The sequence below is a fragment of the Xiphophorus couchianus genome, chromosome 4, assembly GCF_001444195.1.
Source record: "Xiphophorus couchianus chromosome 4, X_couchianus-1.0, whole genome shotgun sequence".
Lineage (NCBI taxonomy): Eukaryota > Metazoa > Chordata > Actinopteri > Cyprinodontiformes > Poeciliidae > Xiphophorus > Xiphophorus couchianus.
In genome coordinates this window covers 8309853-8337137 of record NC_040231.1, presented here as the reverse complement: position 1 = coordinate 8337137, position 27285 = coordinate 8309853, and the positions used below count along the sequence as shown (strand labels likewise).

General features: G+C 36.7%; 1 long non-coding RNA gene across 1 annotated transcript in view; it reads right to left on the bottom strand.

Moving 5' to 3' along the window:
* Positions 1-858: 858 nt before the first annotated feature.
* The window catches only part of LOC114142597 (uncharacterized), a 41829-nt gene continuing 15402 nt past the window's right edge, over positions 859-27285 (bottom strand). Inside the window, exons 3-4 of the long non-coding RNA XR_003595063.1 lie at positions 6666-6731; positions 859-1202 (exon numbers count right to left, since the gene is read on the bottom strand). This is a non-coding gene — a long non-coding RNA (uncharacterized LOC114142597). The remainder of the gene's footprint in view (positions 1203-6665; positions 6732-27285) is intronic.

Genomic DNA, 27285 nt, shown 5'->3' with positions numbered 1-27285 from the left:
TGTAATAAAGAAATCTGCAACTGTTATATGGCTAGACGGTTAAAAACTATGCTTACCATGTAATGGATGGTGTGCATTGAGCGTGGTGACATATTTTATAAAGGATTGTTTTTGACTTAGATTGCTACCAAGGCACTGTCTCATCATGACAGGAGGCTTTAATTAAAAACGTCTTTAAAGTTAACAACTGGAAAAAAGGTGATGTATAGGGTAATAATGTAACTTATTTCTTCTTTTGCGCCCATTCATTAAATTGATCAAGATCCAAATGATCTTGTATATTATGTATGTCTAGATGGATCAGTGCCTCTAAATCTGAGACCATGGTCTTGAGTCAGAAAAGGGTAGAGTGTCTTCTTCGGGTCGGGGAAGGAGTTCTGGCTCAAGTGGAGAAGCTCAAATATCTCTGTAGCCTGGTAAAAACCAGCCGCTTGTCCTACACTTTGATTGGTACAAAGGTACAGAGAAACAACTACTTCCTGGACTCTAATGTTTTAAAGCTAACGTTTGTCTTTGATGTATGTAAGGCGCCAGTTCGACGCTGTGAAACTTAAATGAAATTGAAAGAGGTGAGCTGAATGAGGCAGGTGTTAACGCTAATACAACATTTGGAGGCGTGGCCAACACAGGCTTTGTTCACTTCCTTTGTAGTCATTGCTAAAACTATAGGCAAAATACACATCTAAAGCATTTCAGAAAATCAACAACATTTTTCACAACTTCTTCTGTTCCCTGGTTGGCCTGGTTGAAATTCTATCAGAGGAATCCAAGTCAGTTGGAGAAAACATGGACTGTGCTGGGAAGCAAGATTTGAATCAAATAGAATTCCATGGCCTGTCTACTATTTTGGGGTTTTTGTTCTCGAATGAGGGAAAACTGGAATTAGAGGTAAAATCGCTGCTCTCTTGTGTTTTGGGCAGTGACCTAAAGAACAAGATCATGGATACAAGCAGATAAAATAAGTTTTCTCCGTAGGGTGTCTGAAGCTTGGTCATATTAGAGCCACTATTTCTCCACATCAACAGGCACCAGTTGAGGTGGCTGGTTAGGATGCCTGCTGGAAGCCTTTCCGGTGAGATGATCCAGGCACAACCCACTGGGAGGAAACCCAGAGGAAGATTCCCCCAGAGGAACTGGACCAAGTGGCTGTGTAGAGGGAAGTCTGGACCTCTTTGCTTAGGCTGCTGCCTCTTGCAACGACCCTGGATAAGCAGAAGATGATGTATGGATGGATGAACGGAATTTATAACAGAAAAAGAAGAAAGCTTCTACAGCACTCCATTAGTTTTCAGGTTGGCTAATTTAAATCCATTAAGATGTTCCAAAATGGAACTGATGCCAAACATGGTTTTATTTTTGTGGAATCAGGGGCAAGCTCTTCAAACAGATGTAATTCTTCATGTGTCACAGTGTGTGTGAGTGCATGAAAGTTATGTGTAACCTGTATATGCTCACATAGGGCTAGAGAGAATGAAAAGTAGAGAAAAAAGGTAAAAGGGGTTGAGGGAGAGAAATAGGGAGTGAAAAACAGAGAGAGGGAGGGAGGGAGGACTGAGTGCAGTAATATCCATTAGATTTATTGTAGTGCAATTCCCAGTCCCTCCAGTTCTGCCTGAGGGGGACTATATTACATTTCATCACAGTTTCATTTTCTCCCACAGATGAGAAATGGGAGTTCTGTTGCAGTAATGTAGCATGTATGTGCTAAATCTCATCTCTAATAAAATCAAACACATCACAACTCTTGGCACTTTTGCTACAGGTCCATAGCAAAATGAAACACAAACTGTGTTTGTATCAAGGTCTTATTATTAGCACATAAAAATCAGACACAAAAAATAAACACTTGTGAACATAATGAATCAAAGAAGTATTTAATGTACCAAAGCACTGGATTTAAAATGCTTTCACTCCACATTTATTTAATGTAAAACAAATATATTAAAGACTAACTATAACTAAATGTGTTCCTATTTATCTCTCAATATTTTTGATAAGTATTGGACATTAAACTGTGTCATAGTGTATCAGTTTCCAGTTCATGTTATACATGCAATTTATTCAAAAGGTCTGACTCAAATGCAATTTAATGCAATAAACACCATTGGAATGAGAAGCATTGAATAATCATGAAATAATAATAATAATTGATTAATTCATTTAGAAAATAAGATTTTTTCACTGCCAGTAAGAAAGTCACTGCAGGGATGCTCAGGTATGTTTTTTTTTTAAATAATTTAGGCATCTCTGCTCTTTTTGTAAGAAAAGAGCCTGGTATAAAACTCAAATGTTGCCTGAAATGCAGTTTTAAAGGAAGTTTAAAAACAATAAATCTCACGTAAATTAAATCTTAAATCAGTCTTTAATAAAATGGAGGAAATGCTCAACTCATACTTGAATGTGCTGTAGTCAGTGTTTGCTATGGAATCTGAAATTAGATTACATGCTGAGTACGGCGTGCAGAAAGATGAAAAGTTTTGCTCCAGTGATTTGTTTGATTAGAGCTGTAATGTAGTTTGATAACATATGCAGTTTTCCTTTGAAAACTGGGTATTAGATTATGTTTGTGGCTGCAACCTGCCTTAATTTATACACCAATCAGGTAAATTATTATTGTCGTAGACTGGTGCTGTGCATAGCATTCTTTATCTCTACACCATAATCGTATTGATAGGTAAGATAGATTTGGCTACAAGAGAACATTGTATTCATAAGATTGAAGTGTTAGAAGCATTAAAATTAAAGGTACATCAATGCAAGACTGGACTAAAGACTGTTCTTTTGTCCAAACGATGAGCTATTGTTCAAATTGTTAAACAGGTGAATAGTACTTTCAATAGAAAGTTGTCAGAATACACACTGCACCGCATGTTGTTAATAAGATATATAAAGAGCTCCTGAAGGTAGTGTTCTGGTGGGAAACCGTGAGTCCTGCCATCCATGTGAATGTTGACACGTGCTACCACCGTAAAATTGCTGCGGTCGATGTACACCCTGGAAAATAAATCCCCTGATGTCTAGTCTTTTTCAGTGGGATAATGCGCTCTGCCATAAAAAAAAAAAAAAAGAAAAGAAACATTGCTCAGGAATCATTTAAAGAGCACAAGTTACTGAGATATTGGCTTGGCCTCAGAAACCCACAGATAATCCAATTTAGTATCTGTTGGATATGCTGGACAAACAAGTCCAATCCATGGAGGCCCAACCTCACAATGTACAGAACTTCAAGGATCTGTTGCTAATGTCTTGGAACCACAGTACACTTTTTGGGGTGTCTTTGCCTCAACAACTCAGGGCTCTTTGGGCAGCAAAAGTCCCAGAAGAAGTCAACTCCCTATAGATGGCTGCCAGAACTATTCACAGAGAGCGAGACATGAGAAACAAAAAAATAACAGAAAAAGTAACGGCAGAAATTTAGCCAACTTCACAAACGTGTAACCTGCGGCACAGTTATAAAATGGAGTTGCTGGCTGTGCATGACCTTTTACAGCCCAAAATTCAATGAAAACTTGATCTGGAGTTCCCAAATTCAACAGTGAGTTGCTTAACATTCATGTTGTTTGGATCTTTTTGTTGAGGGTTGTTAATTTCACTGCTGTAATCTGTTTTTAGGTCCAGTTTAGTCACTAAAATGTACCTCTTTGATGACAAACATGAAGCTCACCTGGGATAATACCAATTTGCCAGAGAAATTTAAGGATATGTTTGGGGTAATTTCTTATGTTTCCAGCTGTTAGAAAGCCTAGGTTTTGACTATAAATTGCTATGGTCTAAAGAGGTTAGGAAGCCATCATCTACTTATTATCATGTAGATGAAAGTTATTACGGTTTCCTTTTGTTGACTGATTTTTGTTTTTCATTTTGTCATTAAAAACACACACAATAGTTTTGATTGCTGAAAAATGCTCAGCGTGCCTTTGTTTTAAAATGATAGTTCCTCGTTCATCTGCGATGTGTTTGGATATTAGCCCTCTCCAAACCAAGCTGCAGGGCTCAATTTCAATCTCAGTCTGCCCGTGACCAAAACTCATCTTTAATCTCACAACCATTCAAGGTGAAGTAAGAATACACCATTATGTTTCATTATGTTTAAATCATTTGGAACACAAATAACCTTTAGAGAACAAACAAATTGAAGTGGCTTCAGGTAAAATACATTAGCAGCATACAGATATAATACATGTAGCCTGCTCATTGAGGAGTTCTGGTGAAAGACGCAGAGGTGGAGCTGTGTGATAAGCTGGGGCTTGTTGCCAGTGGCCTCATAAAACTGTTCATTAACTTGCAGAGTGACAAGGTCAGTTGCTTTAGCTTGATATTGTGTGTCAGTATCACATAACTGACAACAGGTGTGGGATTATGTCTGGCATTGCACAACTAATAATACCAACTGCTTTGTACATTACTTACCCCAAAGACAATGGGCAATCACTGCAAAGAAACCTCTGTGACAGTGACACAATCAACACAGGCTTTACTGTGCTTGTTTAAACTGGAGAAAATCCAGTGGAACGCATCTGATCTATGGGATGCAGCGCTGGGAAACGGGCATAAGAACACAGATCTGTGAATCCACAGAAAATAAAAGACACGAGATGAAGCAAAAATCATTTTCTCTGCTCTGCTTTGTCAATTTCAGAGTGCCATCTCCCGATAGTCGTTAAATAAGTCGTGTTGTTGTTTTAATTATCGATAGTAAAGCAATCTGTTCATAATTACAAACATTTGCTTGTGGCAATTACAAACAGTGGCTGGTAGCAGTTTAATTTGCCCGCTCTAATCTTGTCTGTAATTAGAGCACACACAAGCAGAGCACCAACGTTGTTCAGCTCCAAGGCAAACAAGACAAGACTGAAATTCCCATTATAACAAAGTGCTGAGTGCCTGTGGCATACACACTCGCCTGCCATCAGTGTGAAACATTTTGTACATTCTAATCCATTTGTTTAGCTTTACAACACTGTTGCACTGATGTGGGAGGTTCTCTTTTCAGACGCTTTGTAAATATGAAGTCAGATGATGCAAAAAGATTGTACAAAGATGTAACAAAACCAGAAAAGGAGCTACATGTTGTGTTATATTGAAGAGAAAAACCCCAAAGAAACAAGCAATTCATAATCATAACAAGACTATGAAAGGCACATTAAATAGATGGTCAGTGGCCATGTATTTTATACTTTCTGTGCAGGCGCATCGCAGATTTAATGCATTAAAATTGTTAATGTAATTGTTTTGTTTTTTTTTACATACAAGAGTCCTGAGCATGCACCAATCTGATGGCTGAATAACTTCAATAACAGATTAGAAGCAATCAATAAATCTATTGTTGACTATTTATTCAATAATTTAGCCACAATTATTGCTAAATCATATTTTGTTGATATAAGATTTTCAATTAAAATGTGAGCAATTTTGATTAATTAAAGACTCTACAATTGACTAGATAAAAAATGTAATCAAAAATATACCTATATATGCTTGTGTGTATATGTGTACAGAAGATACAGTTGGTTGTGTGAGCAACAGTCATGCCTTCATTGAAAATTCACTTTTGCTGCATGGCTGCTGAATGTATCAAATGTTTGTGCTGTGTCCTCACAGGGAAGATAATGCCAGTTCGGGTACGTGCCCACATGCATTCTCTCTCTTTCTCCTTCCTGTGCTGTGACAACAACTCCAGGGGAACATCTTTCACTGTCACTACCACCTCCCTTTCCAGCCTGACTGAGGCTCACTGATCCTCTCAGATGATAGCTATTAATTCCCTTTAGAGGCTGCTTGATGGAACCCTAACAACATTTTATATTGTTGATACACTTCTGACTTGAGCTGCTTGCTCTCAATTACAGATGAAAGATAGCTAGTAACCTAGTTACAAATAGGCTTCACTGTTTAGATGATGTCAGACACCTTTGTGAAGACGGGATGGAAATAGAAAGGGGGCTGTCTATTCCACCAACTGCAACTATTGTGTAGTGCTGATGTTATCCTGTAAAGAGATTGTTAACTGTGCATCCATTTTGGATCGTTGTCATTCTATCCAGCATGTGATGATTATTCAAGCCTTTTCAGATTGGTTCTCTATTGGTTCTCCACAGCCTGGCAAATATTAGAACCAATCGGTAAATATTATAAAAACAACCTTTAATTGTGTTTAAGTTGCTATCTCACTACTTCCTATCTTGTCATGATTTTTGGAATGTGAAAAATGCTTTAGAAAAAGTTTTGTCAATTCATTGAACAATGTGTTGCATTTAATTTAGCTCCCTTTTGTATAGTGCATGGGAATTATAGAATTCACAAATTGTCAGAACAGAGTAACTTACTTCTGTTTTGACACATTTAACTCACAAATTGCTTTGTTTTGTATAATATAATGGATTCAAGTCCTGTTTTCTTTTGGGTAAATCTATTGAAAGTAAAAGTAAATCCATTTTAATGTAAAGGGGTTGTATGTAAATATTTAAATTATATACCTTGTTAAAAGTTTTCTCCTCATATTTTTAATAGGAAATACGCACAGAAACAAAACCTTTCACCCCATTCATTCCAGGAAAGCAGTCAGTAGTGAAAAACAAAACAGTAGGAGCAGTAAATGCATACAAAAAGGCTTCTTGATAGACTCATACACAGATAACTTGTTAATGATACAGTTTCATATTTACATTTTAAGAAGTTCAGGCATTTCTTCTGACATCTTGCTGATGTGGATGTGTCACCATGATCCTGTGCTGAAGAAAGATAGATAATCAAACCCACATGAAACAAATCTAATTATAACTCAGCAGCAAGCACATCTATGAGTTGAAGAATTGAATAATATGTCAGGAGAGGACTACAGATCTCATTAAATTTGTCATTCTGGTTCTGAATAGAGCTGTGGATCTTTTTAAGATTCAGACAAGACATGATGTTTAAAAAGCAATGAATATTGGTGGGTTGTGCAGCACTCTTCCACCTCAGTGGTATGATTTGCTGACCAGATGAGAACCAAAACACTGAACTGAATTACAGTCAGATGGAGCAGAAAGCTGACGTTATTATTTATATTTACATATTTGGACTTAAAATAAATTGATTAAACAATAAAGTATTACATTATTCACATTTGTTTAAGACACCATTTTGTGAGTGGTAACTCTCCATGTTTTTTAATTATATAGCAATCTGGTAATTGATAGATTAAGAATAAATTCTCTAAACATTATTGATTATTATTTATTTCCAACTCAGTAAAAAATTAATAACACATTTACTTCCTGGACATAATGTTTTGTCTTTTGCATGTTGAATTGGTTATTTGGAATACATACTCATACTGGACTCTGAAATTAATATGTCATTCTATGGGTTATATCTTGCTATATTCGTTATATATTTCTTGTGTTGCGGTGTGAAGAATGCACAGGATATTGGTGTAAGAAAATCAGAGCTAGTTGAAACTGATTGACACATTCCAAAATCCCATGAAGTAAATCATATTTCTCAATATTCACAATTCGTACTTGATTGTGACATCAATAAAGTCAGATTGACAAGTTGGAAAAGTTTGGAGAAATACGATTTTGCTGTTATTTTCTTTTAGAAAAGAAAGCCAATTTGTGCTAAACACTGTTGGAATTGTATTTCAGGTTAGTGCTTTCTTCAACCTGAAATGTTTCTCTGTGCTCTTTGATAGATTTCTGTTTCTCTCGTACTGTTATCATTTAGTTCCCCCAGATCCCTTTGTATTCATTGTGTGCACATTCCTCCCTCATCACCCAGCTGTGTATACTGTCGATTACGCTCACCTGATTCCTTTGCGCTTGATCTCCTTCCCAGTAGTTTTAAGTTGTTTAGTTCCTTCATTTTTCATCAGCTACTTTCTTTGCCTATACACCTTTTGTTCAACCTGTTACTCATGGCTATCCTTCTTGTTTTAAACAGTTACACCAGTAATTGCTGCAATGTAACCTTATATATTTTCCTCTCCACCTGTGAATCTGACATTAAATTTCACCGTGTTTGACAGGAATTAAAAACAACTTTTTCCACATGATTTTACAAATGTTTTTTCATCCATAGGGACTTTGAATAAAAGGTTTGTAACAAAACTCATTTTACTTTTCTGGAGACAAACTGAAAGGATGTAAAGGTTGCATTAAAAACTTGGTAAGTAAATAATTTTAGCTTCAAAGTCTTTGAATTTCTTTTACTTCTCTTTTATGTTTTCTCTTTTTCTTCTCGATCTAAAAACAAGAGAATGCATCTGTTTTTACACACACGTGAATTTTAAGGTCAGTATAAAAGCACATCAAAGTGAAAAAAACAGCCTTCATCTTTTTAACACGTTATATTGATTTCAGTGTTCATTGAAGATTCTTCTTACAATATAACCCAGAAATAAAATGTGTCTTGGTTCATTATTAGAGAAAGTATGGGATGGTAGATGTGACAAGATATCTTTTGGTGTGCTCTCTGTCTGAAGTTTATTTTTTTTAAAGAGGGAGTATTACATAAAATAAAGATTTCAAAAGAAAAAAAACATGAGACCATAGCAAATATAGGAAGTATATGTGGGCCTGACGCCTCAGCCGACATCTTCCCTTTCTATTTTCTGCAGCCAGGTCCTTCTAGATGAGAAGCAGCAGTAACTAGCAAAGACCTGGTGGAACTGCTCGTCCGCTGAGCATATCGTACAAACTACTTATACAACTGGTTGTAAATGGCATAATTGTGGAGCATTGTTATGATGACATTCTAAAGGCAAAGAGTCTGAAATCGTCTGAGCTTCCGGTAACACTTTATTTGATGGGTTGTGAATAAGACTGTCATGACACCGTCATAAACATGACAACACCTGTCATGAACATAAGTAAGTCTTCATGAATATTTATGACTGTTGTCATAAAGTGTAATTCGGTAAATCATGACACTTTTAATACAAAGTTGACATTATTCAAAATGTCTTTGTTATGACAACTTGTCATTAACCAAGAAATCATGATCTAACATAAATTTGTTATAAAAGTATTACTGATTAAACTTTAGCTTTAATAACATAAAGCTACATCATTTTTAAAGTTTAACCATACTTTTATCACAAATTTATGTCATATCATGATTTTTTGGTTAATGACAAGTTGTCATAACAAAGACATTTTGAATAATTTCAACTTTGTATTAAAAGTGTCATGATTTACCGAATGACTCTTTATAACAACCGTCATAAATATTCATGAAGACTTACTCATGTTCATGACAGGTGTTGTCATGTTTATGACGGTGTCATGACAGTCTTATTCACAACCCATCAAATAAAGTGTTACCGAGGTTCCTAAGAAAACAGAGGCCAGTTAAAAGGCATCAAGTTGGGAAGTCAAATTTCTTTTAAGTTTTGATTGATATATTAAACATTTTTATCACAACCTAAGGGAACATAGTTACTTCATTGTGTGACAAAGTGGCACCATGTGCCTGGAACATACATAATAGACCCCCTTTAATATCTGTACTTCTTTGTTAACCAATATGTAATAAAGATGTTCTTCCCTCCAGACAAAAGAAGGCATAGAGGAAGTAATACTAAATTGATGTTTTCTATGGCTTTGAATGTTTGTGGACCATTGCTCTGTAGCCTGAATGCAAATGTAAACTGTTACATAATGAATGAGAGCTTTACTTAGGGAATAAAGATTAGCAGCTGACCCTTTTTACATCATCGTCTTATTTCAGGAACCAGAACCTCTTGGGCATGGTAATTTCTCTGCAGTATTTCTCCTGCAGTCTCCACTTTCAGAAGGCTTGAGTTAGTGGGAATAAAAGCGGTTTTATTGCCTTCATTACCACATGAATGGGGTGCGTACACAATGTAGATCTGTTCAGAATGAGATGGCTAATGTAATGTCACAAACATTATGGCGCTATGATGAACAAAGACAAAAAACGGAGTGCGGGTTGAACAGTGTCTTTCTAGCTTACTGCTAAGGGTCAACAAACAAACACAGGCTTGAACTTAATGAATAAATCATTGAGTATGACCCCAACTACCCCCCATGTCCATCCCACTTCACCATCCCTACCCCAACACAAACACACACACGCAGAATCAGACACAGATCAATCCATATCCCATCACAACAGACGTTCTCCCTGATCCACCCTCCCCACTTTGTTACTCCCTCTAATCTTGGACTCATGCACATCTGCTCCCATTGCATACCCCGGCCCATATACAAGTTACTGTTCATTATGTTATGTCATGGTGAGCTTTGGGTCTCTGCCAGCAGAAATTTAACTCTTCAGAAAAGATAAACATCACATTACTTCATTATTCTTTTAAAGCATGCAAATTAAAGCCATTATCCCCTCCCCCTACTAAAGCAGCACACGCCCGCACACATAAAGATTGTTTGACCATTATTTCAGAACCATGTGGTTTTACTCTCCTTACTTTCCATCCTAAAATAGACATGAATTTCACTTGACAAGAATAAGTTACTTTACTTACAATGGAAACTATGAAATTGGCTTCTGTTTGTGACAACTACTGTGTATTTTAGAAAATCACTTCATTTATATTAATCGCTAAATTTCTAAACCTCAAATTTGATATTTTTGGCTAATTCTTCAAAATCTCAACTAGACTATGCTTCAATGGTAAATGAAGACATAAAAGGTCTGATATGTCACAAAGGTTCTCCTTTATTACGCAGCTCATGCATTTGTAAGAAGAAAGAGTAGAGTGTCTTGCTAAAGCATTAATAAATCTGGAGCTTTTGCAAATTTCCTACACTATCACAAACTAATAAATCTCATTGCAATTTATTGGGGTTTTTATGTAAGAAACCAAGACACAGTAGCTCATAACTGTGGAAAAGTGGAAGGAAATGGGTGCTTGTTTTCCAGAATTTTTATAAATAAAAAAGTGAGTGCAATGCACATTTGTTTCGACAAGTGAACAATTTCATGAATGACTGTTTATTAATCCATCATAGATTGAGAGAACGAGTATGGTAAAAGTGCAAACCTACCAAGACAAGACACTGTAGTTTCTCTCAGTCAAGTCTTGGTGGTAAGACGTCAGCATAAGATAGTTATCAAATCTTGTGGAGATGAAAAATATCAGAGATAATTAGAGCAAGGCTGAAAGAAGATAATTAAATTGTATGTGGGGAATGTTAACAGCATTGGCTTGGTTTAATAAGCACATTCATTAACTGCTGTGCTGCATCAATATTCCATTTGTGGCTGATTAATAACGAGCTAGGCACATTTAATAAGAATAAATCATTCATCATAAACACACATAAATCAACTAATCACATTTCTTTTGGCTATAGCACAATATTATCTCATTTAGATCCTTTCATTTAGAGGTATCCTGCATGTTAATTGAAATGCTTTGAAAGCTTTCAAAATGTGGTCAAGTTAATCATTTGGTTTGATTCACAATTAGTCTAATCTCTGTCAGCAGGAAATGGAAAGTCCAGTCAAAGAGTGTATCAATTCAGCTTGACAACTGAGTCTGAGCTTCCTTTTATATTTCTGATTGGACACTGAATACTTTTGCAGAGAAGCTATCAAGAAGTCTCACAAAGCACAAGCTCATTAATCTTCCATGAAACCCGAAAAGAAATTGAGTTCAGAATAGTACCAACATTCCTAAAAATGTTCCCAAGCTTGCTTTCCAGTAGCAAGCAAGATTTTATTACAGAAACAAAGAGCCTCTGCAACCTAAAGCCCATAGTTAGTTATGCTTTATCTCAGTGTCATGGAGAGCATTAGTTCTACTACAATCTCTATCCAAGAACCACTTGTGCTCCCTACAGGAAGATGCTGTAAATTTGTGGTGCATGTAGGTAATAGAAACTCAATAACATGCAAGAGTCAACCCTTTAATCTAAAATCAATTCCTTATCAAAAGCAACTTCCCACAAAATAATGCCAGGGACTAAATCAGTTAAACTGACTCTATTAAACAGTAGATCTGTCAGGAAAACCATTTTTAATTAATGAGTTCATTACTGAGCATAGTCTTGATGTTATTTTCTCAACAGGAACATGGCTGCATGAAGACTATGAAGACACCCATACTGATCGAGTCTGTATTATACTGTATCTATTTAATCATTGTAGGAAATTTCAACATCCATGCTGGCAACCAGTGGCGCAAAAAATGGGTAGGCAACATATAGGGAAGTTGCCCAAGAGAGGGCGCTACATGTTACAACAAACCATTCTTTTATGGACAAAACAGCTGAAACTTTTATTCAAATTTGCTAGAAAAGCGAAATATCAATATTGTTGATATAAAACAGGGCAACAAACTTCTGTCCAATCACGCAACACCTCACACATATCTCTGTTGAAATAGTCTGACTTGGAACCGGTGTTGAGAAGTGGAGGTGGATGCCTCTGCAAACAAAATGGTGTGGTTTTGTCATGTGTCTCTGTCAGTGAGAACCGATTTTAACACCTCGGTTGAAGTATGTGGGAGCCTTAAGAAATGGCCCCCTTCTAACCGATGTTAATCACTTTGCTTCTCATCTGTTACACATTTTCTTTAGATCAGGCCATGATGTGATGCTTTAGCCTACTTCATGTTGTCAGTCAGATTCTATTGAAGTGACTTCCAGATTCCACTGATGAGGCCGTATTAAGCCTTGGTGGAGCTAATCTAAACAGTTATCAATTTAAGACATATCTCTCATATAGCTCTTCGTTTTTTTCCTGATGAAAATTGATTTTTGTATTTATTTTGGCTCTATGATGTAAAGAATTGCTTCATACTCTGAAACATGCAAGTGTGAGAACAAAGAAAACCAAAAAAGTCTTTGAGGGATCCAATACTTTTCCACAGCACTGTCAGTTTATGCACCCAGTACGTTGATTTTTGATAATATAATAATGATAATACATATCTGAAACACTTCCAGTAGTGTGTGTATCCTAAACACATAATATCCAGGCTTAAGAGAAAAGCATTGAGAGATTCATGATTAAAAGAAAAATGAAGTGTCAGATCTTGGATACGGCATACATTAAAAGCTTTTATAAGAGGTTTATATCCATTTAAAGCTGCGTGTAATGAATTTGATTATAAATAGCCCTTAGAAAGGGTTATTCAAAGCCCACTCCAAAGTAGTAAACATTTTCTATAACAGGCAGCCTTTTTTTATTTGTATCTCTCACCACACTTCAATGGACTCTTCAAAGCAGCACTTAAACGAATGAAGACGGGTACAAAGATGCCTGTGGCAAGAAGAGAATGTCTTTGACTGCATACAAACTAGCCATACTAGTGGACTGTATCAGACGATTTGTGCCTGCTGCAGATCAGAAAAAAAACTACTTAAAAACATGGCAGGGAACTTCACCCTAATCTTCTCTTCACAATGCAATGTTGATAGCGAGCCAGCTTACTGATGTTTTGCACATCTAGAGTAGATGGAGTCAGTCAAAAATATATCCACTGGTGCTGTGCAGAATTTAATCTGTTTCATTTTTTTATAAAGCAAATTTCATTTAATCGACACTGCAAACGTTTTTTTTCCTTTTTTTATTAAGTGTTGATTCCTTTTTGTGTACCTGCAACATAATTAGTGCCACAAAATTCAGTTAGATATAATATTTTCTCTCTTTGTTTATTCAAAATTATGAATTGTTGGCATAATGTATAATGCCTGCTGGATGTCTTTCGCTCAGTGATGAATGTAGACAGTGTATTAATGTTTGTTTATAAAAATTCTAGCAAACAATTCAATGAAAAATAGATGCTTACAATTTTGACTGTTGTGCTCATTTTTAAAACGAAAAATGTAAATAACTCAGTTCAGCGGTGGTATTGTTCTGTGAAAGCAATGACATTCTACATGAAAGATTAAACTGAAACAGAATCTGGCAACAAATACACTAAAGGGTAATTCCACTCTATTTATGTAGTTATTTTCTGGTGCTGTTATCCAGTAGACATGGTGACTAAAGGGTTTTGGCCAAATAAAAACCTTAAATCATTTCTGGAATTTGTATTCAGTTATTCTGAATCAGTACTTTCTAGTACTTCCTGCTGATGTTCTGTCACTACATCAGCAGGTCTTGGGGTATGGCTCTACCTTCTTTGCATAAAAGCTGATTGGACAGGGAGTAGCTATGAACAGCAATCTAAATCTCAGGCAATTCATTAGAATTGCCAGGATATGGATATGAATTACATGGATATGTATTAGATCCAAATTGTTCCACTGAAGATCTTGATGTGTGTTTAGAGATGCTGTCCTGCTGGAAGGCGAACCTTCTCTTCAGACTCAAGTTTTAGCTCTACCAATCTTACCAACAACTCTAACCGGCTTCCATGTCCCAAGACTTGAAGAAGAGCCTCCCCAGCATATTTCACAGTGGGGGTGTTCAGGGAGATGTGCAGAGTTATTTTCGCTCCACACACAGTAGTTTGCATATTGGTGAAATAGTTCACTTTTGGTTTTATCGGACCACAGCCCAGTAGAAAGCTAAAAACCTTGTATTGGTAGGTTTTTAGCTGTGCCAAACTCCTTCTAAGTTCTTTTTGATGGATTGAACAATGCTCTGTGTTATGTTCAAAAGCTTTGGCATTGGCTGCTGAATGACACTGCTTTAAATGTATCCACAACCTTTCTTCTGACCTGCTGTGTTTCTTTGGCTGTTCATTCTCCAGTGTTCAAACCTCTGATGACTTCACAGAACAGCTGTATTTATGCAGAGAATTTAATTACACACACAGCCATTTACAGATTTTTAATCATACGTTTGGAGAACAATCAGTCATTTTGCTCACTTCATAATTACACCAACCACGTGTTTGTCCAACACACAAGACCAAATGTTGCACATTTGTGATTGCAATGTGACAAATGTTGGAGGAATGAAAGGAATGTCAATATTTTTACAAGGCCCTGAATTGTGGGCTAGCTAGTTTTATTGATTTTTTCATGACAATTTTATTTATTTTTTTTATAATAAACCATTACAAAACTTCAAAAAAATGCTGCATTCTGTTAACAGTATGCCTCTTATGTAGACCTAAAGAAAATGTAAGGAAATATGTTGTGTGAAAAGCAAAACAGGAGCAGAGAAACTTGAGGGGCCCCGCTCTTTTTGTAGGCCTCTGGTGGCGACTGGTTTATTTATGCCTCAGGCTATCTGTTCATGCAGGCTCACATGGACACTCATACTTACACATCCACATACATGGTAACCAACTGTCCAACTGCAGGGGTGAATTGTAATTGCATGAAGTAATAGCCTTGAAATAAGAGGGGAGGCTTGTAAGGAGTCTCGTTTTGACCTCACTCACTGCAGTTGATCAAAAACACTTGTTGGTCAGGCATTTTCAATTTTAATCACATCTGTTTACATGTCACATGATGTTTGGATTATGCTGCAGAGACATCCCCACAGAATATTTGTGGTAAGCTGTTCTCATAAATGTGCTACACAATCCAGTTTCCTGTTAGTTTTCATTTTTAGAAATTAGGAAATTGCTCTTAGGTGCCAAACATTCTAGTCTTAACAAGCTTGCTGTTATTTGGACCAACTCCTGATGGAGAAATAATATCGTCTTTTTCCATGTCCACATTCATTCAAACACAGCAGGGATTTGTTTCATTTATGTAACAAAGAAAACAGCTGGCCCACATGCTGGTAAATAGAAAACTGATGCCAAGTAACAAGGTGTTTTTCCAGATGGAGAGGCACCAGAGAGGGCTTGAGTGAAAAAATAAAACTGGCAAAATAAAAAGCAATCAATTTCTCTTTGTGCTGTGCAAAACTTCAGTCCAATAGCGCCTTCGCTTTAGGAGCGCTTGTGCAGAAAACATGTGAATCAAGTGTTTCCATATTAAAGTAGAGTTCTAGAATGCTGGAGCAGTCAGTGAGAGACAATCGATCTCAAGTAGTTTGCTTGATGCCAAGCCCTGCAGCTGTATGAAACAGTATCTGCCTCAGCCTCTTTAAATACTAAACACCACACCCATGTATGTGAATACTGTCTCGCTTATTTATACTTAACATGCTTCAGCAACAGCTGCACTCATCCAGGTGCTTCAGCATTGTGAGGAACATTTTTCACTCCCGATGGGTAATGATTGCTAATCACGTACTGTTTATTGGTGAGTGTGGGAAAGAACTGGCTTTTACAAAGACGCACCTGTTGTTGGACTACATGACAACATATGTCTCCAGATCCCAGAGACTAATTTAAAGCTACATGAAATGTTAAAGTAACTCAAATAGCTAATTGATTTCTCAAAATTGTCCTCAGCTATCGCAAGCCTTGTTTTTCTGTTTTGAATATTTATTCAGTTATTAATTTTAGATGCTTAAAGTATTGTTTTCTTTATTAATAAACAAGAATTGTTGCTTTTGTTTGATACTCAAAATCAATCCTCCCCCCACTCTCCAACCCTCACATGGCAACAAAAGCTGAGGATTTGTTGGCAAGTTGTTCAGAAGCAGCACACCATCACACTACCACCCTCGTGTTTGACAACTATGTTAGTGGGATGTTCTTTTTCTAAAGCGCTGTTAGTTTCACACCATATGTAATGGTAACCACACTCTCCAAAAACTCAAATTTTGAGTTTTTGTCCACAGAAAAAGTCTTGCAGATCATCAAGCTGTTTTTAGGCTAACAGGTCTTTGTGTTCTTTTTGGATAGCGTTGTTTTTTACCAAGTCTTTTCTTATTGCTAAATCATGAACACTGACCTGAACTAAAGCAAGTGAAGCCTGCAGCGCTTTATATTTTTTCTGGATTTTGTGTTACTGTAGAATCCCAAAGCTGTAGAAAATATTTGTAAAACTTTTCACTGAAAGTATTTTTCACATTCATTTTTTTGAGTTTTTACATTTTTTTTATTGGATACATTATAACTTGGCTTTTCAGGTCATTTTAGGAGTAAGTTGGTTAGGAAATGTCTAAAAGTAAAAATGACTTTCTTTTTTTGTCTTTTACTTTAACCAAAAAGAACCAAACAGAGAAAGTTAATTAAGAAAACAAGTAGAAATTTTGGATGATAAGAATGAAGTGGTCAAACACAAAGTTAACAAATGAAATGTAGTCAGTGAGCCTTAACAAGACAAGCAAGAACTGCATACAAGGTCAAGGGCAGGTAAGGTGTGTTGATGGCGTATTAGATCTGTGCATAATCTAACATGGTTGGTATCTGTGTAATCAAAACAAACTGTTCTGGGACATAGATGGCAATACAAACAATCCCTGTTATTAAATAAAATTGAATTTGAAGGCTATTTAAGTTTTGATGTGAGGTAAAGGCTGATAAAAAAATGATACACAGGGTTTCAGGCACTGCTGGAATCACTGAAATTCAACCAGCTGCAGGTATCCTTGATAGCAAGAGGAGAAAAACTTTCAAAACCTCAGTTAACGTTGCATGTCTTACCGAAAAGCATAAGATTTGAGAAATTCAGATTGTTGATGCAATTGGAGGAGGTTCCAAACTAAACTGGTTTTGGAATGGGTAAAACTGTCTAGTATTAATAAAAAAACAGCCATATTAAACTTCCTCTTCTATTTCTTCCAAGAATATTGGTGAAATCCAGCCAAATTACACTACTAACTTTCAAAATTACAATTGAGACATCTCTTATTTCAGAATGTTTGCGTAATTATAACCATAAGTGGATCATAGAAATTAAACTTGCACATCAAAATCTTGTTTTGAAAAAAAGAAAAAAGCTCACATCTTTGGTGTAAATGTGCTTTCAATATCACTATAGTGTATTCTGTATGCAATTTATGACAGGTATAGCTCAACAAAGTAATTTTAAAGGTTTATTACAGAACATGCCTTCAAGGATTTCAATGCTGGAAAGTACTTCTCTATGAAAATGTGTTGTGAAAGTTAATTCTAATTTTCAGCGAATGAAAAGCACTGAGTGGAAGAATCCTCAGGGTCTTTTAAATAGGTGCGTTCAAAGTTGTAGGTTGTTTTTTTCTAGAAAGATGTGATGTATTTTTACATGAAGAAAATCTACAGAATTGTTTTCAGTCATTGTAAAGCAGAATTATTGCATCCAGCTCATAGGCTTATATAACTATATAAATGTTCCTGAAGTTCATATTTGTCCTAGAGCACTGCAGAGTAATATGTTTTCTTCCATCAAGTAAATAAAGAAGTAGTTATATAATCAATCTTGGGGAGGGGGAGCGAGGGACTGAAATCATAATATTGAACACAGCTGTCAGCCATGCCATTAGCGTGATTCATTTCTGCCGTTTTACGTTTACAATTTTCCTACAAGAACAACATTGATTCTCCGTGCGTTTAGGTATGCGTGAGTGTGAGTGTGAGTGTATGGGTGCCTGTTAATCCATTTGTTTGCCTTTGGGTGTGTGTGAGCATGATCCCGAGAGCATTGTATATGTATGCGTCTGACACAATTTCCTTCCTATTTTCTTCCATAATTTGAATCAGAGAAACTACATTAATTTTGCAAGGTTGAGAGGAGCCTACACAAAGCCAGTAAATAAATCTCTCCTATTATTACCCACAATGCCCTGTCAGGTCCATATATCATCTCAGCACATCATAATTAATTGCATACTAAACTATTCTGTTCAATTAACCATGATGGAATGAATGGAGAGAGATAGAGAAAGGGGCCGGGGAAGGTAGGCACGGTGCTCAAGTTTTCATTTTAAACTAAAACACAGTGATCGTGCATCCATATATCACTAATTTTGATTAATTCAAAATCTTTGTTAACATTTTTAGTCTTGCATGTTGCATGCAGATCACCAGTGCTGTTTTAGTGCCTTACTGAGTGTGGTGGCTGTGGCATTTTCCAGAAGCATTTGCATTGTGCATGGACAGAAGACATGTTCAAATTCCACTTGCCCCTCAGTGCTGTTCTAATGGGAAATGTGCTTATGCAAGGAGATCTCACCCTGGAGGCTTCATATTTTCCACCAAGCCTCTGTCAGGTCAACAGTCTCATAAGAAAACTGGAATAAAATTATGAAGACAGTAATAGCGAAGTGAGTCGGTTGCTAACACATTTCCCATGTTGCCTCGGGAGCATCTGAAGCCAAACACAAACTTGAACATTTCAGAGCCACTTTCATTTTGGGTTGCGTCAACTGTCCTTCTGGAGTGACGCTGGTTAAATGTTTGGCGATGCAGGAGAATATGCGCTGTTTGTCCATTGACTTTGGAGCAGCCATCTGTCTTTTAAAAAACAAAACAATATTTTGATAGCAACATAAACACTGGGAGTCAAATAAACAGTGTTTTCCGCCTCTTCAGAAACAGACGTATTTTTGGATGCTGAGGCCATGCTAAATGTAGCGCGAAACCACTCCCAGTATGATGCAAATCTGATGCAGGGATATAGGTCAGACTTCTTCTGACTCCCTTACCAGAAAGAAAGAAAGAAAGAAAGAAACGGTTCACTGCAAAGTAAAGCAGAGAGTCTTAGTTTAGACAGGATTTACTTAAGAACACAGATATGCTATGAACACTGCAAATGTGGTTAAGGGAGGAGCAGATTTAAGAGGAAGGATTACATTCATGGTTAAGTGTGGTCAGACTATTTTTTGCTTTACTGGCAACAACAAAACTGGGTCAGAGAGAGATTCTGAGGAGCAATTATTGAAGAATGTTTGATTAAATAAATCTTACAGTTCGAATGGATAAAAATGCTTTGGCTTAGTTTAATTTGAGACAAAAGAAGGTCTTTTAAAGAGTCTTTCTGGTTTTACCTACACCTTAAAAAGTGGTTGCATGTTATGGGTCACTTGTTTTCACTTGGTTTGTTGGGCTGTATAGCAAACATAGCCACACTGTGCAGTAGTCTGCAATTACAGAACAAAAAAAAACCAACTTGTGGATCGATGCTCAACCGAGACAAAAGTCCTGATTGCAAAGCGGAAATTTAAAAGACCCATTAGTGACACAAACGACTTAATAAATTTTGAACTAGCCTGTGATTTCCATGCTTCCAAGACAGTCTGTAGCTTGTGTCATAAACCATCATTACAATGCAACCAGCCTTTTCTGTTTTAGTAAACTATTCCATTCATAACCCATGCTGTTTTCTTACATACCACTTTTCTTCTAAAACAAAACATTGAAATAAAAGCAAGTTTTATTTTTTTTTTTACATTTGCTCAATACATGATGGCTGCCACTCGGAATATATGCTTATAATGAAGAATTCACCGTGCTCTGTATCTTTCCTCTGCCAGTGCACCTTTTCACTAAGCAGAGTAAATACCAGTTTCATGTAGAAACCATTTCTGGACAAAGTCCCAAAGGAAATTTCCTATCTGATCCACCATTTGTCACTGCAGCATGCAAGTCAGAATTTATGATACCTATTACTGGATCAGTAAATCCAATGTTCTGTAGCCAAAAGGTCTTTTGTTTTCTTGATTTAGTTTATCTGAAAAATACATCTCAGAATGAAGTATGAATACATCCATAGAGGCAATTTATATCAGAAAAGAATCAAAATAAAAACAACTCGCATGGATTTATACTATTTGGGGTTTGGAAAATGACTGAGCGTAACCCTGGGAGATAGTTAAATTATGTGCTGTTTATATAATAACTTCTGTAGATAATACTATTTCACTGCATAAATGAAGTCTGTGAAACACTATTACTGCTGGGAATATAAACAGCACTGCTGGTTCAAAGCACACAAAATGAATTTGAGAGTGGAGATGCAGGTTCAATTTACTGTTCTGTGTGCATGGAAGCTCACTGCAAAATAGAGTGAATGTCCTTTTCTGTCTTTGGCCTGGTATGTATGCATACAAGACTGCAACAAGCAAGGGACTCAGATCAAAGCTAAAGGAAACTTTAAATCACACTAATCAGGCGCCATATCTTTCAAAAGTCACATTCTCATCGTTTTCTAACTTCCACTTCTGTTTACAGAACACAGTTCTTCTTCGGATTATTTTTGACTACTGAAGACTTTTTTTGTCAACAGCAAACCCGTTCATTGCGCTTCGAAGAAACTTTGACTTTGGTGCTGGGTTTTAAAAGAACAGTCTCTAGTGCTGTGTTGTTGTGGTCAGATACTCCTTTGTCACTGAGGCAAATCCTGGTAAAATATCTCCTTTCATTATGGAAAGTCACATCATTGCTGTGGAGATCATTGTCACTTTTAGCTTTATGATGATTTCATTCTTTGGCAGGAATTTGTCTATTAATGTCAATCTGCATTGGATTTATTAGGCCAGGGGCTAATAACGGCTGCATTCTGTCAGATCTGGCCACATGTGGAGAGAGCTAAATGGAAGTGGCTGTCAATTAATTAGAATCAAAAGCCTTAAAAACTCATATGCTATGTACATCCATTACATAAGGTGAATATTTGAGTTATTTATGTCAGTTTGTTTTTATGATTATGGCTTTTATTTTTTTAAATGCAAAATTATATTATCTTCACAATCATTAGACAGTTTATTTGAACAACACAAAGACAATAAGCACCAAAGGTAATTGCTAAGGAATCTGGCCTTTCCTTAGAACTGTATCAAAACAAACCAATGGAAAGTTGAATGGAAGTTTGGTAGACAAAAGGCGAACAACCAGCAGAAAAAAAAAATGTAAGAGTTTCACAAGGTGTGGACTGTGTCTGTGGTCGGTATTTTAAGATCCAACCCTCTGAAATGTCCAGGAAGTTGGACTAAGACAGTCCTGAACCAGAGACATCGTTAGAAGTAGCTTAGAAGAGCTGATGGGAAAAATGACTGGAATGTTACTGAGTTCCAAAGTCACCTTTTCAGATCAAAGTAAATTAGTTAATTTAATATGGAAACTAGCAAGAGATCAAAACCAATGAAATTGAGGTTGCTGCTTGAGCTTTATTTATTCTGCTGATGTTGGTCCAGTTAGATAATGACTAATTAACTTGTCTGGTGGTCTGCAGACAAGCTAAAGACCACCATAAAAGTATCATGGCTTTCCTGAACACCTTAGCAGAGCCGTAGGTTGATAACGTCAATACTGCGATCCAGGGATGCAGTAATTCATTCAAAAAGGAGCCCCGACCAAGTCTGTATATTGTAGATTGTATAAACATGCTTTCTAGTAGGCTGATATTTCTGTATGAACAACACTTTATTGATTTATATCATGTTTACAATTAAATTACATAAATGCTTCAAATAATCACTATTTGTACAATGAATAGATGAGTTTCATTCTTTGAATTGAGCACTTTAATAAATGACCTTTTCAGCAATGTTCTAAATTGTTGACATGTGGCAGTATTTTTTAAAGTTAAGGACCGCTTTCTTTGATAAGTAGATTATAAAAGGCTAGGCTTCTTGTATGCTCATTTTTTGTCAACATATCTAGGAGCAAAAATCAACACATGCTGGCTTTACACAATAATATTCTAAACTCGTCTGTTTTAAACAGGAAATTCACAAGAGACTTTGAGTGGTGAAAGAGAATCTCTTTGGGTGATGTGTATGTGTGTGTGTGTGTGTGTGTGCTTCTAAAATGAGATCAAATGTAGCTTTACTTCATTTTAGAGCTTGAAGGGAAAAAGGGCCGAGGGTCGTACAAATATCTTGTGGAATTCCCAGTCAGTCAAGTTGCAAGTAATATTCAGTGTCAGAAATCTTAATTACAATCATAGTGGAAACAAAATAAACAGAATTTCTCATACTTGATACATCTGCAGTGTAAAGGGTCAATGCTTTGTTGCATTTTACTTTCAAACCGATGCCTTTTTAAAATTCTGCACAGGTCTTAGCACCCTATTTTTGAATTATCTCCCCCGCCTTCCTTTCACAAGCAACATGAGTGACAAGTAATACTCCATCAGATTGCTCTCATGCAAAGCCAGGAGTGGAAATTCCCTTTTTCAACATGAACCACAAAGTCATCATCTCTATGCTTCCACGGTGAGCAGGAGGAGAAAAAGACCTGATTATTACAAGCACAGGATGATGGATCACACATATGCTCCTCCTTATCTTGCCAGCAGCACCGAATGTACTGCACAAATCACCCATCAATGACAGAGATGCTTACAGAAGTCAAATGGCAATTTTAAGTTTAATCATACTGCATTTCAGATTTACACTTGAATCACAACTCTGAATTTCTGTCCCAAAAAATTTAAGAAATAAATAAAAGGGGATCAAGGTCAGAATGTATTCCATCCTAACTCAAGTTCTTCCTCTCAAAGCCTGCTGCGCACTTCAATTTACCGTCTCATTATTCAAAGTGAAAACGAAAATTGGAGCCTGGAGCATTTATATTTGAACAAAGAGAAGAGAGGCAGATTATGAATGTTCAAAATGTAATTTCTATTACACTTCCATTATTCTTCTATTAATCACAGACTCATTCTCTCCGTGCTCTTCAAGTAAAACACGCTCATACAGTATTCATGTGCATACAAGCGGGGGAGATGAAGAAAGGCGGGACAAAATGTTTCATTTATGCAAGATACATTCCCCTGCAGAAAATTAAGAATTTACACAAATCACATGTTTTAATAACAACTGAAATCATTAATTGATCAACTCCTGAATCACGTTTTTAAACCGCAGAATTTGTGAATAGAGTCCTGTATTTCGTTTTGTTCTCTTTACCTTTTAGAAAAAGGCTAATATTCAAAAAAAGCGATGCGATTTAATGCATACTGATGACTCTTGAGACCCTCTGTGCAACTCTGGGAGACGCCGTCAATTAAAGAGTTTTAAGCCTCCATAAACTGCACCTTAAATGGCTGATCAGCACTGCGCAGGCATACCTTCTGAATTTAAGCAGAGTTTTGTTTGAATTGAGCAAATTCATCTCTGGAGAGAAACCTTGTAGTCTTTCTTCTAAATCTCCAAGTGGTAGATAAGGATATTCATCTGCGCACAGACACATGCAGCGGCGCAGTGCATACAAATCAAACAATCTCTAGAAATGTTTGAGAATAATTGTATTTGTATTATTTTCTTGTCTTGTTTACAGACAACAAGGTCATGTTGAAAGGTATGCTATCAACTCAAAACAACACAAATACTTTTGGGATACCTGCTCAGTTTCATTTTGGTTTACTACCATCACTGTTCCTAGGAACTCGTGCATGATCGCAATGCAAATACTTTAATTCATGTATAATTAGGATTTAGCATCGACCTTGCTTCCAGAACATAACACAATGCTGCACTGTTCTGGCTAGAATTTCAAGTACACTCATTTTTAAATGATGTTTGAATGGTTCTTCTGAGTGCACTGATAGAAGAACATGCAACTTCTCCCTCCCCTTGTCACAAAATTTGATGAAAGGTTAATTTCAGCCAGTTACAAATAAACTGCCTTTTTTACCCATGAGGTCACTGTTCTTCTTATCAGTAATCAAAGAGTTCATTTAAATTGGCCGGGTCGGATTTGTCTCTGATGACAGTCAAACTCCAGCAAGGTTGTTCTTTATCACTTTAAGAAATCTTATGTTGATAAAATTAATTTCAAATACACTCATAAAATGTTGATAAAATTTCTGGACAAAATTTCAAGGCGCATCCACAATGTTGAGCGCATCCACGGTGATCTTGAACGCACCGTTTTGGTGCGTTCAAGATCAGGTCTCTGCTTTTTGCAGATGTTGTATTGAGCAGAACAGGCACATCACCTTAAAAATGCTATGAAATTTTGCACATTTGGTTTAAGTCTAGGTAATTAAGCAACCAAAAAAAGTTATAAATAACATAACACCATTAATCAAAATGACACTTTAGGGGAATGACAGTTGCTTTTCAGTTTAGAATAAAAATAATAATTTTATTTTAGACCATTTTTCTCTAAACATTTTAAATAAGCCTATATTAATATTGTCCATGAGAATTTATTGGGCTATTGTGTGGCACTTATTTTGGAAGATAAAAAAATAGGCTTTTGGTCTCCAGCAGCAAAATGGCATGGTTAGGATATTTATTCACCTTGAGTTTAGTACCAAAATATCTAATTATAGCTACAGGAATATAGTCCAGCCGTGGTGTTTTGGGATTGGAGACGGACAACATTCAGTTGCATCCATGCTTTGCACTACATGAATCACATTCCCTGTTTGGTTAGGAACATCATTAAAACAGAAAAAATGCCCTCAGTCAGCAGCCACTGTCTTTTATATGTCTGTTGTGCCAGAAAGGCTAAAATTTATTTGATTATCAACAACCACGCCATGGCAACTCAGCAATTGGATAAAAAAAATGAAGCAGACTGATACATCCACTGTAAGGATTTGCTTTAAAACCAATAATTCTCATTGCATCTTTATTTCAAGTGGCAATATTGTGATGCAAGTAATCACAGCATGATTACATAAAGGACACCAAAACTGTAACCTAGTCGTACTTGGAACCCCATGAAAGTGTTCCTTATGCATATATCTGCCCCATCAAAGTAGGGGGGCATGCTGGGGGATTGTGTCTTTGTGAGAGAGAAAGAGAAGGGGGTGGGGGCTGCTCTCTGAAGCACACAACCTCATTATTCAGGCTATAGAGCAGCACATCCACTTCATTGTTCTTCAAATCAGCCCAAACTCACGGGGCTCATCGCAGAGTGAAACAGAGCTGCTTTCTGTTTTAAACAGAGCTGCCCAAAGATCAGCCAAGAGTACCATTACTGTCTTTCTTTTTTATTATGCTCTCCGTTGTCAAGTGTGATAAAATGATTTCTCTTCAAGACATCATGTGTCATTAGCAATTCAAAGCAAGAAACGGCTGATGCAAACACGGGGGTGAGTTGTCTTTCTGACATGTTTTGAGCACCGTGATTTCTCCCAAGGTAAAACTCAGAGATGACACCTGACAAGGAGAAACATGCTGAAAGTGGAGTCCGCAGGGCCGTGCAGTGAGGTGCTGAATCAGTCCCACAAATGTAAACTGATTTTGTAGTTTGTATTGGAATGCTGGTCTACTTTGGCTAATTGCCCATTCTCAGCCTGTGCAGGACAAATAACAACAACACACAAAAAACCAGCTTGCTATGGTGTTGGAGTCTTCTCGAAAGTGTTTCATGTAAACATGCTAACAATTCTTCTGCGGCTGCATCAATCACAGAGAATATGACAGGGCCTCTTTGTTAAAGAGAGTGTAAACACAGCTGGAGCACACTGGTGGAACCTTTCCATCCTCTATCTTGCTACTACACCTGTCGGACACAATGCATCAAAACCTCATTTAGAGCTCTGATTATCCTAATGGCATTCATGTCTTCTCCCACTCTGGCCTCGATCGGTTAAACTCACCCTTTTGTAATTAAAGACACAGCCAACAAATGGTCCGGCATGAACTGGATTTTCCCCCTACACTCATATGCAGGAGAATCAATCACTCTGCCATTTATCATTTCCTGTTATTTTGCTATCATATAATTTTTTTATTATTCAGAACCAGTTTCTTGACTTCATAATTGTGGGAGCAGATTCCTCCTAATTGGACTAATTTGTTTAAGTAGTCTTGAGTGTCCATCAGACTGAAAATGCTCAAATATAACTAATCTGAAGAGTTCCAGATATATTGTGCAGTCCCACATCAAGTGTCAAAAATTTAATACATTACCAATTCATTTAAGGTTACACCCTCCAGTGACGCTGTAAAGCTTGGGTACATCCTCCCTTGCTAAAGGCTAGAAGGTTCTTAATGTGGCAGAGACCCAATTTCAAGGTTTTCAACATTTGATTTAAAAATCAAATGTTTTTTAAGTCATGTTTGGTATACAGTATGCAGCATTTTTATAACTGGATGTAGTATAGTTACTTGATTGTGCTGTAAATGCCACTGTGTAATATCTGGAAAATACATAACACCACCCGTTTAAGATTTTATCATATTTCAGTCACTCATCAATAGAAATGTCACTGTAACTCATGCTATGTTTTAAATTCATTTAAGAGAAACGGATCTGCAGCAAAACACTCCACCCAAGCCAAACACTGTCTCCTAATTATCTCTGAAAAACTGCTGCACAGTAACTTCCTCTAGTCCTGAAACCAATCTGCCTCTACATTTACTTCAGCAGAACTGTGTGTTCAGCTAAATAGCCAGCAAATGGAATGTAAAAAACGATGGACAAGCAAAGCTCCCATTTACACAGCTTTAATAACATTCAGTGTTAACATTCAGTCATTCACTGCAGTCAGCCAATCAGCAATCACTCTGTCGTAAATCGTTGGAGGCCTTGGCTATATGACCCAGCTGACCTTGTGGGGATAATGTATTGTCGCTGATATTGAGAGTATGAGACTGGGGAAAATTTAATTTTGATTCAGGAGAGTAGTTTCA